Raw genomic sequence first — 13,748 nt, 5'->3', positions numbered from 1 at the left:
ATTAAATTCCATGGCTATGTACGGTCATTCTATTTTAGGGCTGTATGTTTATGTTTGATTGTATGCTATGTGTCTGGCTCTGCTTGGAGGCTTTTTGCTTTATTTCATATTTGTGTGTGAACTTATATATAAATATATTAGATATATGTTTATGCAGTCGCATCGCTCAACTCAGAAATCTTTAAAATCAGGTCCCCACATGGGAAAATATTACATTTTAGATTCAGATTTTCATTTGTGGTTAAAGGGCTAGTTCATCATTTTGGAAAATACACAAATTTACTTTCTTACCAATGATGAGAAGATCAATACCACTCTCATCTGTACAGTTGCAGTCAGCAGCTGGTTAGCTTGGATTAGCCCATGTCTTTATATTAATTTTGGTTTTTGTGCATATTACCAGGACCTTTATGTGTTAAAGTGTAAGCTTTAGAGGAACTGGCAGGCGGATTTTGTGACCTTTGACCAAAACCAGGCAAACTCTTTGTCCCAATTTGTACCTAGCTGACTTTCAGCAAAAAAGAAAATAAATGTGCCTCCTAAATTGAACTATTTAAGCTTTAAGGTTGGGGGTAGGTTTGCAGTGATTATTGTTAAGTTTAGCTTGACTCCATGATCATATTTTCCCAGAAAGCCTAGAAATGAAAAAACATGGCTGGATAATTCTTTAGTTATTTCTTTGGACATGACTTGTGCTTCAGGTGGTGTCTCATACTATGGGGCAAGGCCAGCAGTGCTTTCTTCCGCTGCCGTTTTGAATAATGAATAGCATTGGAAAACTTCTTTCCTACAGTGGAACAGGGGTGGTCTGCATGTGATTATACTTTAACTCTAATCTGGAGCCACTCTCTGCAGTTATTAACCATCTGTTCAGGTGGCAGAGTAGGATTTATTTCCTACAAATCTGGGTGTTCATTTTTCAAAAACAGCTTCTGCCACCATGTCAACTGCTCAACCACTTGTGAGCTCTAGTGGAAATCTATGTGTTTTTCTGTCATGTGAATTTATGTAAGTGTGCATCACAATGACAAAGCCAGTCAAAAGTATTTGAATTCCTGCTTTTGGGGGACATCTTTAACAACTGACTTTAGCTCGTTAGGAAAAACAATGCATCACACAAGTTCATTTGGTGCAAGTCGCAGCCGAGAGAAATTGCAACATGCTCTCACTCTCAGCCTATTGTACAAAAAGCACATTGTTTCCTGCTCTGCAAAATATGTTTGCTTCTTTCTGTCTATTCTCAGGCTGTTTTTGTCTTTCTCTTGCTCTGTCTCTCAGTCTCCCTCTTTGTCATTCTAAGTCTGTATCACTCAGTTGTTGACGTGAATTTTTCATCACAATGCTTGCCTGGCTCTTGTTATGTACACACAGCAAAAAGATTTCAGGCCTCTTGCATGATGGCTATTCAGGGAATGCCAGATGCCTTTCCATTGTTGTTGTAAAAAAAAAAAAAAAGAAGAAGAAGAAGAAGAAAAAAACAGCATAGCGGGTTGTGTAAAGCATGTTGTCAGTGAAAGAATGACACAATTCCTTCAGTGGGTGAAAGAAGGTGGAAAACATCTTGTACTTTGTAAGAAATGTTACAATATTAGAATAACAGTGTAATAAATGTGTTCCATAATCCAAACTTCACTCTAGTTAAGTGACTTGGTGCAAAATAGACCCTAAAATACATTTCTGACTCAAATCTTGTACTTTTAGCACCGCTGATTGGATGGGATATTAATATTTTAGTGTAAATTGATTTGGGACAGAACAAGTTTGTTAAAAATTAAACAAACAGGATTTTTTTTTTTCACTGCTGTCTCCTAATAATTACGTGTTTTGAAGGAAACTTTAATATTTAACCAATACCAATGAAGTTAAACTACATTCATACATGGTACCGGTGTAGATTTCTATTGCCCCCTAGAGGTAAAACTGCATAAACTGTAGCATTTCAAAGGCAATCGAAAATGATCAGTGATACATTCTCATCCATAAATGACAAATTTGAGTTATAGATGGAAAATCTGCAATCTGTGTTTCTAAACTGATCAGAATTGACAATGTGTCCTTTATTTTTACAGATGTTTTCATACATTAGAGATTAAAATTATGCTAGTCTTTAAAACACTACAGACTTACTGAAAATGTATTTGCGTCACATCCTGTTTTTGATTCTTACTTTTTTGTGATGTTACTCTAGATTCCATTCATATTTTATGTCCAGGTGGCTATTGCTCTCTTGTTGTATGGAGATTGTACCTCTACCATCCACTCATCCACTCATCCATTCCCTGTACTCACTTATGCCTTTTCAGGGTTGGGGGCTTTCAGGGAGGGAGCTTGGGCATACCCCAGCATGCTCTGGGCAAATGGCTGTAAAAACACCTAGATAACAATGACTACATGAATTAAAATATTCATCACATTCATTCCTTTGGGCTGTTTGGAGTTTCAACCCATCTGACCTGCATGTGTGAACACAGGAAGAACATAAACTCCACACAGAAAGGCTACAGTCAGGTTAGAAACCTACAACCTTCTTGATGTGAGGCAATAACCGCTGAACCACCACTGCCACCCATCAATAAGTCATTACCTCATTAATTTTGAGACATTCAAATCATTACCATAAACAAATGAGCTCACTGCCAAGAGGATTAGTGGCCTCTCTCAGCTTCTGCGTTTTTCTTTGTGAGCTACCAGGTCAGAGCTGGCAGGAAATCTTCTGGCTTGCCTAATGCACACTGATTGCTTTAGGGTAGAAAAAAAAAACAGGCAGGGGACACTATTCATCCTGTGTAAATGGAGCTAAAGCTTTCAGAGTTTCTGGCAAGAGCAGCTAGAGAAAGGTGAATGGAGTAATAAGTCATTGCCATCATCTCCACCATGTTTATCTATTTCAGTTAAAGCAAAGAAAAAACAAGTGATTCTTTCAGAAGCCTTTTGCGTTTTGACACATTTTCCAAAGTTTATTTATTTTATCACTAAGTGATATATTGACATGAAAGGAATACCACACAAATTGCCTTGATGAGTTTGCTGGACAGGGCTGAGTGAGCTCCCTCGCCTGGAATTTTTAATCTTCTGTTGTGTAATAATGTTCAATTACAAGAGGTTAATTAAAAGCAGCTAGCCTGTAGCATGAGCTGCCTCTATTTCATGGTTCAAAGAGACTGTCAGAACTCACAGCAACAAGTCATCCTGTAGCCTCAGCACTCCAGGTAACACGTCACTGCTCAAATCACAGCAGCTAATAACATCGACAAACTCACAGACTATATTCACTGTCCACCCACACAGATACTGCACCACTTAAATTACAGTACAAACATTTTTTATTGTTTAAAAAAAAACCCTTGGAGAACACAAATGTGGGGAGCACTGTTGCTGCAGGAAAAGAAATAGCCTGAAACTTAAATTTCTTGTTTATAGTAAATGCAATTTTGCCCAAATGAGTATGGAAGTTAAAACAAACAAAATATATTTTCTAATTTTAGTTTAATTTCAAACTTTTTTCGACACAGATCGACATATGAATGACTCTTTAATGTCAATGACCCAAGCGCAAACACAGACCAGGAGGCAGAAAAGCAGCTAAAAGGCAGTTTATTGAAAACTTGAAGGGTTGAGTGATGAGGCGACTGGACCGGAGCAGTTTCTGGCAAGTGGTAGGAGAGGAGGTTTGGCCGGGAGGAGCAGAACGAGTGGTGTAGTCAATGAGTGGAGCTGAGCAGGGAGTGTGGATCGATGGCGGAGCCGAGCAGGTAGATGAACTACTAGAGAGAGCTGAGCTGAGGCTAATGAAGCCGCAGGTGGAGCAGGACAGGCAAAGAGTGGGTAGATGGAGTGGAGCAGGCAGTGGAGATATGTCAGAGCTGAGCAGGTAATTGTTCAGTAATCCAGACAGGTGACACTTTGAAGAGGACTGAGCTGGGCATAGGAGATGGACAGAACTTGAGGCAAATGAACCTGAAGCACAAGGAAGACACACGATTACAATGATTCGGGTGAGCATGGAAAATACTGACTTGGCATTTGTAAAGCATGGGGTGACAGGAGAAACTGGCAAAAGGCTGGAGGAATGAACTGATGTTTAAATATGGAGGAGTAGAGGAGCTGATCTGGAGCAGGTGCACAGGTGGAATGGAGGGAGAGAGGGACGGAGGGACACGTCCAGCCCATACAGACTCACTAACAGAGAAAGACATAGTGGCAACAAACGTGAAACACTTGGACGGGAAACAGTGGGAGAACACTGGGATAAGGGAGGTGCATGGCTGATACCCTGACAACAAATCAGCTAACATTAAGTACAAACATAAAACCTAAAGTAACTGATTGGTTAAGTATTCAACCTTTCCAAGCCAATATCTAGAAGAGTCAGCTTTGACAGGAATTACAGCCACAAGCCTGTGTGAATTGGTTTGTCTGTTTGAGATTTGCACATCTAGAATTTTTCCATCATTCTCCTCCTGTGCTCTGTAAAGTCCTTTCAGTCATTCCAGAGAAAAAGCCTGAGACTGTCAGCTGTCAACATCAAATCTGAAAGCCTTTATTAGGATGTGTAGAGGTTAAAACTGAAGCACTGTGACCACTGTGGTCTTCGTGAGTGAGTCCACAGTTGTAGATCAGGACCAGATGAACTGTGATACAACCTGTCGAGCTGAAGGCTGTCCGGATCAAAACAGCACAGACCAGCAGGAGCACAAAGCACAAAAAAAAAAAAAAAAAAAAAAACACACAAATACAACAAAATGTTCATGTTATCAAAATAAGTGCATATTAAGTTCAGTGGATTAATGGACTAAAATTTGCCTATAACACTTTAGAGACAATCCAGATGAAAGTGAAAGATAACATAAATAATGGCAGGAAACATACTGACATGTTTAGAGAGACACTGCGAAAGGAAACTGTATGCCTCCTGATGTACAGCTAAATGTGTTGTGTGAATGACTTAAAAGATGGTATTAATTGCTTAAATGCTAGATGAATGACCCGATCTCCTCATAGAACTTTTGTTGCTTTAAATTAAGACCCTGCTTGTCTGACTGAGCAGTCTCTCCACCTGCAGGATGGTGTGGGCGACAGGGGGCAAACATCAAGCACCAAAAGTCTTAACAAACACATCAGAGCTCTTAAATTCTTGTCTCAGGCAACTGCTTTTGTCAGTCGCAGTCTCAACAGATGCTTTCTTTATATACAAATTTCACTAAAGCACAAAACAACAGCTCTCCATATGGCAACCATGATGTGTAAACCTCTTAAATTTAGGCAGAATAGTGGCAGTGTCTTTTTATATTTTTTTTTTCTGTCACCTCAGTCTGAATCTTGTTCTTCCTTCTTTGTGTTGAGATTTTTGCTTCTATCTAAACTGAAAACTCAGTGGTTTCTGTTTGCTACTGGCAGCTGTGGTAGCTATCTAAATACAGGAACAGCAACAACAGCGTATCACATTTAGATTGACACCTGCCAGAAACTGTATGTCTGTTACTGTATGTCATTCTTTGCTCAGACTGCTAACATTTGCACCTGAATTGAAATAACCCATCCAAACAAGTGCTGCTGTTTGTGTAACAACAAACCTCTGTCCAACAATTTATTTTTTTCAAAAGCTAGTTAACAATTGTTATTCTGTGTTTAAAAATTACAGAAGTTTTATTGTGCGTTTGATTGTATAATTGTACCTCCACTGTAGTTTGGAAAAGTACAACCGTACATGAAAAATAATATCATTGAACTATTTCTAACATCATGCCACATTTTTTTCTGTGACCTTGATCGTGAATGTGATCCTTTTCCCAAGGTTATTTAAAGGTACAGTCGGAGTTTTGACTGTAAACAAACATGTTTTTTGTTTACCTTTCTCACAAAATCCTTTGTGCATATCGTTGTGCACATAGTTTCTATCTCATGAAACATTTGCCAAGCTTATGTTTTGAATGGTTTGTTTCCTGCATTGTTTACATCAGCTTATCTCCTGCACTTTTACTGGTGCACATCACGTTGCAGCCACCAACTGTTATTGCTGGCAGAAATCTGCACCATATCAGTCCCCATGCTTTGGCAAATATTCCCCTATAATGCCTCTTGTGCTTAAAAAAAAAGGTTGGTTAAGGATGCCATTAACTTTTTAAGGCATTGTACATTCATTTGCACTGATTCTACATCTCCTGCACAACAACAGTGGTACAAGAGTTTGTGGTGCAGCTTGTTGTGCATACTGTAGTGCCCTGCGTCTAAAGAAAAGAAACCATTAGATTAGTCATCACTGACACTGGCTCATAAATTTTGCTGTTTCCCTTGGGGAAACATTGGTGTCAAATTCTGAGCTGTATATTTTAGCACCACTTCTCTCGTACTTGTAGATGATTAAAGCCTAATCTGCCTAGGCCATGCAGCATGGATGTTAGACTACATTTGCAGTCATTTTTAATGGATAGTGTGTCTGTTTGATTGAAGCTGTGATTACTGGCAGTTGATGTCTTAAAGTGTTGAGAATGAGCAAAAACAGAACATCCTTTGAGGCTTTACAGACGTCTTAAGCTTAATTCTTAATTCGTGTTAACTTAAAAAAAAATACAGTGAAAAAAAAACATGTCATCCTTGGCATCAATCAGTTTATTAACTGCACATTGCTTCCACTGCAAATTTCATATTCTAGTGTTTAATTCTGACTCCAGGCAATGATGCAGACCATTCGCTCCAACAGCCGTCAGATTGCATAAGTCAGCTGGAAGTGTGGAGGCAAGATGTGGCCTAGCATGCAGGTGTCCCTGGTTTGTCTTTATGAGCAAATGTAACTCTTTATGTGCTCATTGCATTTAGCTCATGTTTATGAATATGAGCTTAAAATGTCATACATATTTTATACAATTTACCTATTGCTCTTTTTTATATTTTCTATTTACTGACTGCTTTGTTCATTAAAGAGATGTATTAACAGAGATTAAATAAACTAACAAATTTAATGGCCTCATTTACTGGACTTAGTTTCAGAACTAATTCCTCGTTAACGTCCTTCGTCTCTGTCTCTAAGGACCAGCTTCCTCGAGTTGTAATGCAGTGAGTTGCAGTTGATGTACAGTACATGCTTTTTAGATCTCCTAAATGATTAAAGGGAAAACATAAATTTAGAAAGTCTTAGGAAACACTCTTAATATCTACAGCACATCATCAAAACTGCCTGTGATAAACTTCCATCTGCAAACTCCACCCAGACTGATGTGTTTACCGAGGCACAGACCAGTGTATCAAAGTCAGATAGTTGGTAATTTGGAATATTTTTGAGCTGCTATGAGAATCTGAAGGACTCAGAATAAGTCTTGAGGAATTGTTGTTTTGGAAGAAAGTTTTTTTTCTTTAAAACTAAAACAAAATTCAGTTCCTTCTGTGTCCGCTCCATAAATCATTCATGTTAGGTATGCATTAAATTAGTGTGGAAATGTGCCTTACATTTGGATAAGTTTTATATTCATGAAAAAAATATACATTCCATTGGCCTTGAGGTAAATACTCTCCATTTTTGACAGTTTGATGTAAGAGATGTTTTGTCATGTTCTGTACACTGCTCATCTAATTTCACTGTGAGGGAAAAGGAAATGAAGTCAAAATGTTTTCTGATATCACTATCACTTTCTTGAATTGAACAGTTTATGTGTGTCGCTTAAATTAAACCCACTTCGATGTATTGGGGCATTGTCACAATGGTATGTATAGGGCATGTGCGGTGTATCTTCAAAAAGCACTTCAACTGTTTCATTCGTCTAATGAGAAGTATTTTGCCTTTTGAGTTAAAAACTGCTGTGCCACTTTGTCAGCACAAATATTCACTTTGTTGAGACTAAGCGTCATTGAGCACGCTCCTCTGGGGCTTCTATGTTCAGCATCAGCATAAGTGATTTATTCTCATATCTGGGGTCAGTCCAGTTTTTCAACCTGCATCAGGAGCTTATGGTTTTTAAAAACTTTTAGCGAATGCAGGTGGTCATGAGTCGTGCATTTGCCTCACTGAGTATGTTTGTGCTGATCACAGAGGCCCAGATTCAGTGGAGATGTTCGAAGAGAATGATGCACACTATTTAGCTGAGATGACCAAATCACGATGCCAGATTCACAGTGTGTTCATTTTTGTTCACATAAAGAAACGAAACATACAGAATGTCTGGGCAACAAAATGAATCATACATAAGTGCAAAAAAGAAAAAAAAAATGCCACATAATATGTTATTTGTTTGAAAGACCTCGTAAATGAAGAATGACATGTCCCAGTAACAACTCCGGCAAATGGCTTTTTGAGATTCTGGTGGTGCTGAAAGGCTGCTGTCAGGGATGCAACAGTTTCATCAGTGAGTCAGGCAGGCAAGGGAGTTTTTTTTTTTTTTTTTTAATATGTTTAGTTGTTTGTTTGTTTGTTTTTATTGAAATGACCAAAAACAGTCTTAATAACAGACATGCAAAAAGGCTTAAGATAAAAATACAAAAAAATAAGATTAAAAATCTGTATCTGTACTAAACACACACAGCTTTACATTTCCACTCAAAACATATTTGGCAAGATGAATTTGCAGTGTAATTTCAAGAAGGATTTTTCTTTAATTCCTTTTACTTTGTTCACTCAAAGTACCTGTTGAAGCCTTTATCAAACATCAGTCTCGTCACATTTTAATAGCTAATGGATAAAAAAAAACAAGAGAAATGAAATGGATTTATTCACCAAAGAGAAATTCTGAGAAGAGCTACGACTCCCTGCGAGTTAGTCTGAGTGTAGCTTGGTTTGGTGTGGGAATTCAAAATGCCATCATCATTGCCACTGTCTGACTTCTGTCTAAACAAACTTCAAACTGCCTGAACACACCACTGGTCTTATAGCTGAAACCCAAAATTGCGCATGTAATTATCTTTTTGATTTTACATCAGGAAACCTCTGTTCAAACAGCTGATGTGCCAAAATGCAAAATGTTACTACTGGTGTGTTTCTTGCTGTACGATTAAAAGAAACATCTGAATTTTGTTCTTCATCTGACTTATGCATGCTTCATCTGACTGCTTAGACTGACTCATGCTTTAGGAATGAGTAGAGGATGGTCAGATTAAAATCAGACTATTCAGATTTTATATTTTTTTTAATATGTGAAGCATTAGCATGATGGTCACACTTCTTGAGCAAATTATCACAGGTAGTTTGTTAGTTAAGTTGCTGTCCTCTGCACTGGCAGCTTGTCCTCTGCAGTGCCTCTGTGTCCCTCTCAGCCCACTGAATTTCCAATTCACTCTCCCTGCCCGGGTCTATTTTTCATCTTCATTTCACAGCTGTAGCATCAAAGGTAGTTTTTCTATGTCCATTAAGCTTTTAATGCTGAGGAAACAATCCATTCTCTCACAGCAATGTCCCCTTCACTGTGCATTACTTCTGACCCTTCTCTACTGGACGGCTCTCACGCTGTGATTTTCTGAGTTGAAAGGTGCAGACTTAACTGGCTCTTGGTAGAGCCAAAAAAAGGGGTCGTTGGATTTGACATTTTGGTCATGATAAAAGAGAAGTACTTGCTTTGCAGTGGGCAGGATTTGATTTACAAAAAAAAGGTGCTGGTCTGAATTGGATTTTGTTGCCTTTAAGAGCAACAGCAGGACAGGTTTGGTTGTGGTAAAAAGAAAGGAGTCAAGAAAAGGAAAAGCCACAATCTTTAACCCAGCAATTTTATTGAATCTCAATAATTTTCCAAAATTCCATATGTGCCGTAAAGAGCTCAGCAACCTAATCAGTAATCAGTTAACATTGTTGTTGATGTTAAAAATAAAACAAATCCTATCAGTCTTTTTAACAGACAGCCAAACACTGAAAGAGCTCTGTTTTTTAAACAGTTCAATGTGTGGTGATGTGAGGTTTTCACTGAAGAATAGATATGTGTTTTTATTCACAAAGATGTGACAAATCCATTTTTCAAAATTCGACCCGAAAACACAGTGAAAGCGTAATTACGACACATAATGTGCAATCATGCCAAGCTCTTCTCTCCCTCTCTCTCTGTCTCTCCCCCTTAAAAACCCTCCCAAATCAGTTTTGTATGAATGTGTAATTATTTTTGCTGCACAGAGGAAAAAAACAAAACAAAACAAAAAAAAAAAAAAACAATTGGCATCCTGCAGTTTGCTTCCTCGTTGTGTACATCTGAAAGCAGGGTTTGTTTCGACAGCCAGTATTGTCACCAAACATACAAAATACACTGGCACTTTGTCGTGTTTCTTTTCCCTGTGCTGATATCTGTGGGTCTCCATTGCTTCTGTTAACAAAGACCATTTGGAAAGAATGCAAGTGGAAGATCAGCTTTTTGCTCGACATAAGGTGACTGTGTGTTCTGCTGTGCGACAGTACACAATCAATTTGAAACAATTACAGTCTTTGTTGAGCTGTGTTGGTTGTGGGTATTTAATATTGAGGTTATTGCATAGAATAGCACTTCTGGCTTTTCTAGAACCTTAAGTGCATAAGTGTGCATCACTGTGTGAGAGGGTAAATGCGTGTTTCACCTGAGGAATGTGTCAGGCCTGTGTTTTATGTCTATGCAGTTTTAAGGACTTCTGCACACATCATGAAACCAACATCAGTTCATGGCAATTTTCAATAAAGTGCACATCAAAAGCTCGCTGATGAGACATGGGCACATGTCAGAGGAAAATCTCTAACAGCAGTGGCTTATCGAGACAGGATCTGTCAGAGCCTCGTAAAGCGATGTGACAGGGGAAAAAGGAGCTCGGAATCGGAATGAATCAAATATAATTGAATGAAATCCTGTCACCAAAAGTGCATATTCTCATCAATCTCGTAATGTAGACAATATAATAAAGCCAGTGATAACAAAACACCCCTGTTGGATCTGTTCTGCCCCATATGGAGAATAAGCCACATTTTGAGTTTATTATTTAATGTTATTTAGTATTTCTATGAAATGATGTTGTTGTAATATATTCATAATTCTATTGCAGGAGAACAAGTGTAGTTTCAAATATTGTGCTTTGGCACAGTACAAGGGCTTAGAATTGGTTTTCAGAAATAGAGAATCACAACAAAATCAAGTTTTTAAAAAAAAAAAAGAAGCTGTTTCTTCTATGGTGTGGTCTCACTGATGGACCTCGATTCCTGTTAGGTAATGTTGTATTTGCTACTGTCTTACTGCCACTTGTACTGCCTCATCTTTGATTTATGTTTAATTCCAACAATTTTCAGCATAGTATTTTAATTACACCCCCTCACCAGTTTATCAACATACAGAAATGTAGATGGTTTCTGTGGTGTTTGCAGCCCTGAGTTGGACCTGCAGACCTCTCTGCTCCAAGCTGTGTACGGCCCTAACAAGCTGCAACAATCAGATTCAATTCAATACTACTTACTGATTATATATAGAACTAGTATTATATATTATAAGCATAAGCAAACTGTCACTTTAGGAAGCCTTTAATTAAACCTAACAAAGAGTGAGCCAAATGTGGTTTTTCTTGTTTTTGTTTTTTTTTGCTTTTTTTCCCCAAGGTGTTTCTGTAGCTGTTTCATCACCATCCACAATTAGTTTTATTGTTTTTGTTTTTGTTTTTTTCAAGCTGTGAGCATTTCCTCCAATTCCATTGTGCATTGAATTGTGGGACAATAGTGTTCATCAACAGCACACTCAAGAATCAAGGGGTTTTAAGCCAGCAAACAGACTGTTTTAAGAATATTTTATTTTGTCATTTTTTTCATATCCAAACCTGCTTATAAGTAGTAGCGTATAAGTAGTAGCATAGCGTAGATGAGCTTAACACCATTTTTATGAATTTTCTCTTATATGATCTCAAAAGGTGGACATAAGGACAGACTGTTTAGAGAAATTTTAGTATCTAAATGAAACAGAAACTTTTAAAAATGTGATGAACAAATATAGGTTGTTGAAAAATGTAAAATAATGCAGATGCCAATCATCATTTGAAAAGAACTGCGAAACATTGTTTACTCCTCTGATCATACAGTGAAGCTACAGTGAAGCTCCTATACAGTTCTTCAGGATCGATCCCTTCCTTCAAATCTTCTTCCTTCTGACAGGCAGTTTCAGCCCCCAAGGTGCAAAACCAAGCAAAACAGGAAAGCTTGTTTAACAGAAGCTATTGGACAGTTAAACAAGAACAGTCTAGTACAGGCTTTCCTCTGCTCTAACCTGTGTACTTTTAACGCTGTGGGTATAAGTATTAGCTGTTTTGTAACACTTTCATTATTCTATTGATTTTTCACATCTCTCGGATTTTGATCTCTGATGTATTGTCTGTCTTCAAATGCCAAATCGTCTGCCCTCCTCTGGTAAAAAAACACTGACCTTGTGTAGGTGACTCCTTTATTGAGAAACCAGACAGATTCAGACAAAGGAAATTCCTTTCTCACTTTTTAACAAACCAAGACATCACTCCAAGACATCACTGATAATATTCGATGCCTCTAATGTCATATGTGTGTGTGTGTGTGTGTGTGTGTGTGTGTGTGTGTGTAAAGATGTCATGTTAAATGTCATTTCCACTAATGGCAACATGTTCCTAGGGTTTTTGATGAATATGTCCCTTAATAATATGTTATTAGTGTGTGCATATGCAAGGCGGCGTGCACACACTAATGCACACATGCACAGCCCAATGACACATACACATGCACAGACCATCTGGCAAACCTGGCAAATGTCAAAGGGTTTGCTCTGGGCCACAGCTCGCAGAAAATGTCTCTGCAAACTGAGAAAAAGGCAAATATTTGAGATAGAATATGAAAGTAGCAGTACACCGTTATTTCACTGGCTACAACATTATCAGATGCTCAGTTCAATGAAACCAATTTAGAGCAGCCAAGGAGCAATCAGTGATAACTATTAAGTGCACAAGTAGGAAATGGCTTCGGTGAACCCCGTTAAAGTGGAGCACTGTGTAGTGACACCAACAGTTTGGAGGCAGCAGCGCTCTGACACATGGAGACACATGGAGCTTGTGTTTTAATGTCAAAGAAAAACATTAGAGATTGTCCTCGGTACATACACTGCTTCCTCAAAAAGCTGGCTCAAAAAGTTGAGATGCATTACATTTCTCCATGTTTTCACTTCTTATTTGCTATTTTCAAATTATAATTATAGAGACTTGTTTTACTGCCTTTGATTGACTCATTTTTGCGACTGCACTTTTCATCTAATTATTTATTGTTGCACTTAAATTTTCTAATTCCTTGTTGTATTTAATTTTAATCTACTTTATTAATTTTTCTTCTTTGTATTGTGTTTTTAAATTAAAGTTACCAGATATTTAATTTGAGCTGTCTTAAATATGGTTTATTTATAAAACAATGCTGTATTCATGCATTATTCCAAGGTATTAACCCCAATGTTACCCTTGTAGTCAGATCATTTAAAGAGCTTGAATTAGCTATTTTGACTGTGGTACATTTTATGGAGGGGTTTGTGAAACCAGATACAAATGCATTTATAAATCATCTCTACCCACTTGTCTGTGAGGATTGTAGGGGGTGGGAGACAATCCCAGCTGACGCTGCGCAAGAAGCAAGGTACACCCTGGACAAGTTTCCAGTCAATCACAGGGCTGACACACAGAAACAGACAACCAGTCACACCTACAGGCAATTTACAACCACCAATTAACCTAACCTGCATGCCTTTGAACTGTGGGAGGAAACCGGAGCACCCTGAGGAGTGCCACGCAGGCATTGGGGGGGGGGGGGGCGGACAAACTGCATACTGGAA

This window comes from Toxotes jaculatrix, chromosome 6, assembly GCF_017976425.1.
Source record: "Toxotes jaculatrix isolate fToxJac2 chromosome 6, fToxJac2.pri, whole genome shotgun sequence".
NCBI classification, from domain to species: Eukaryota; Metazoa; Chordata; class Actinopteri; family Toxotidae; genus Toxotes; species Toxotes jaculatrix.
Note: the sequence above shows the minus strand (reverse complement) of the source record.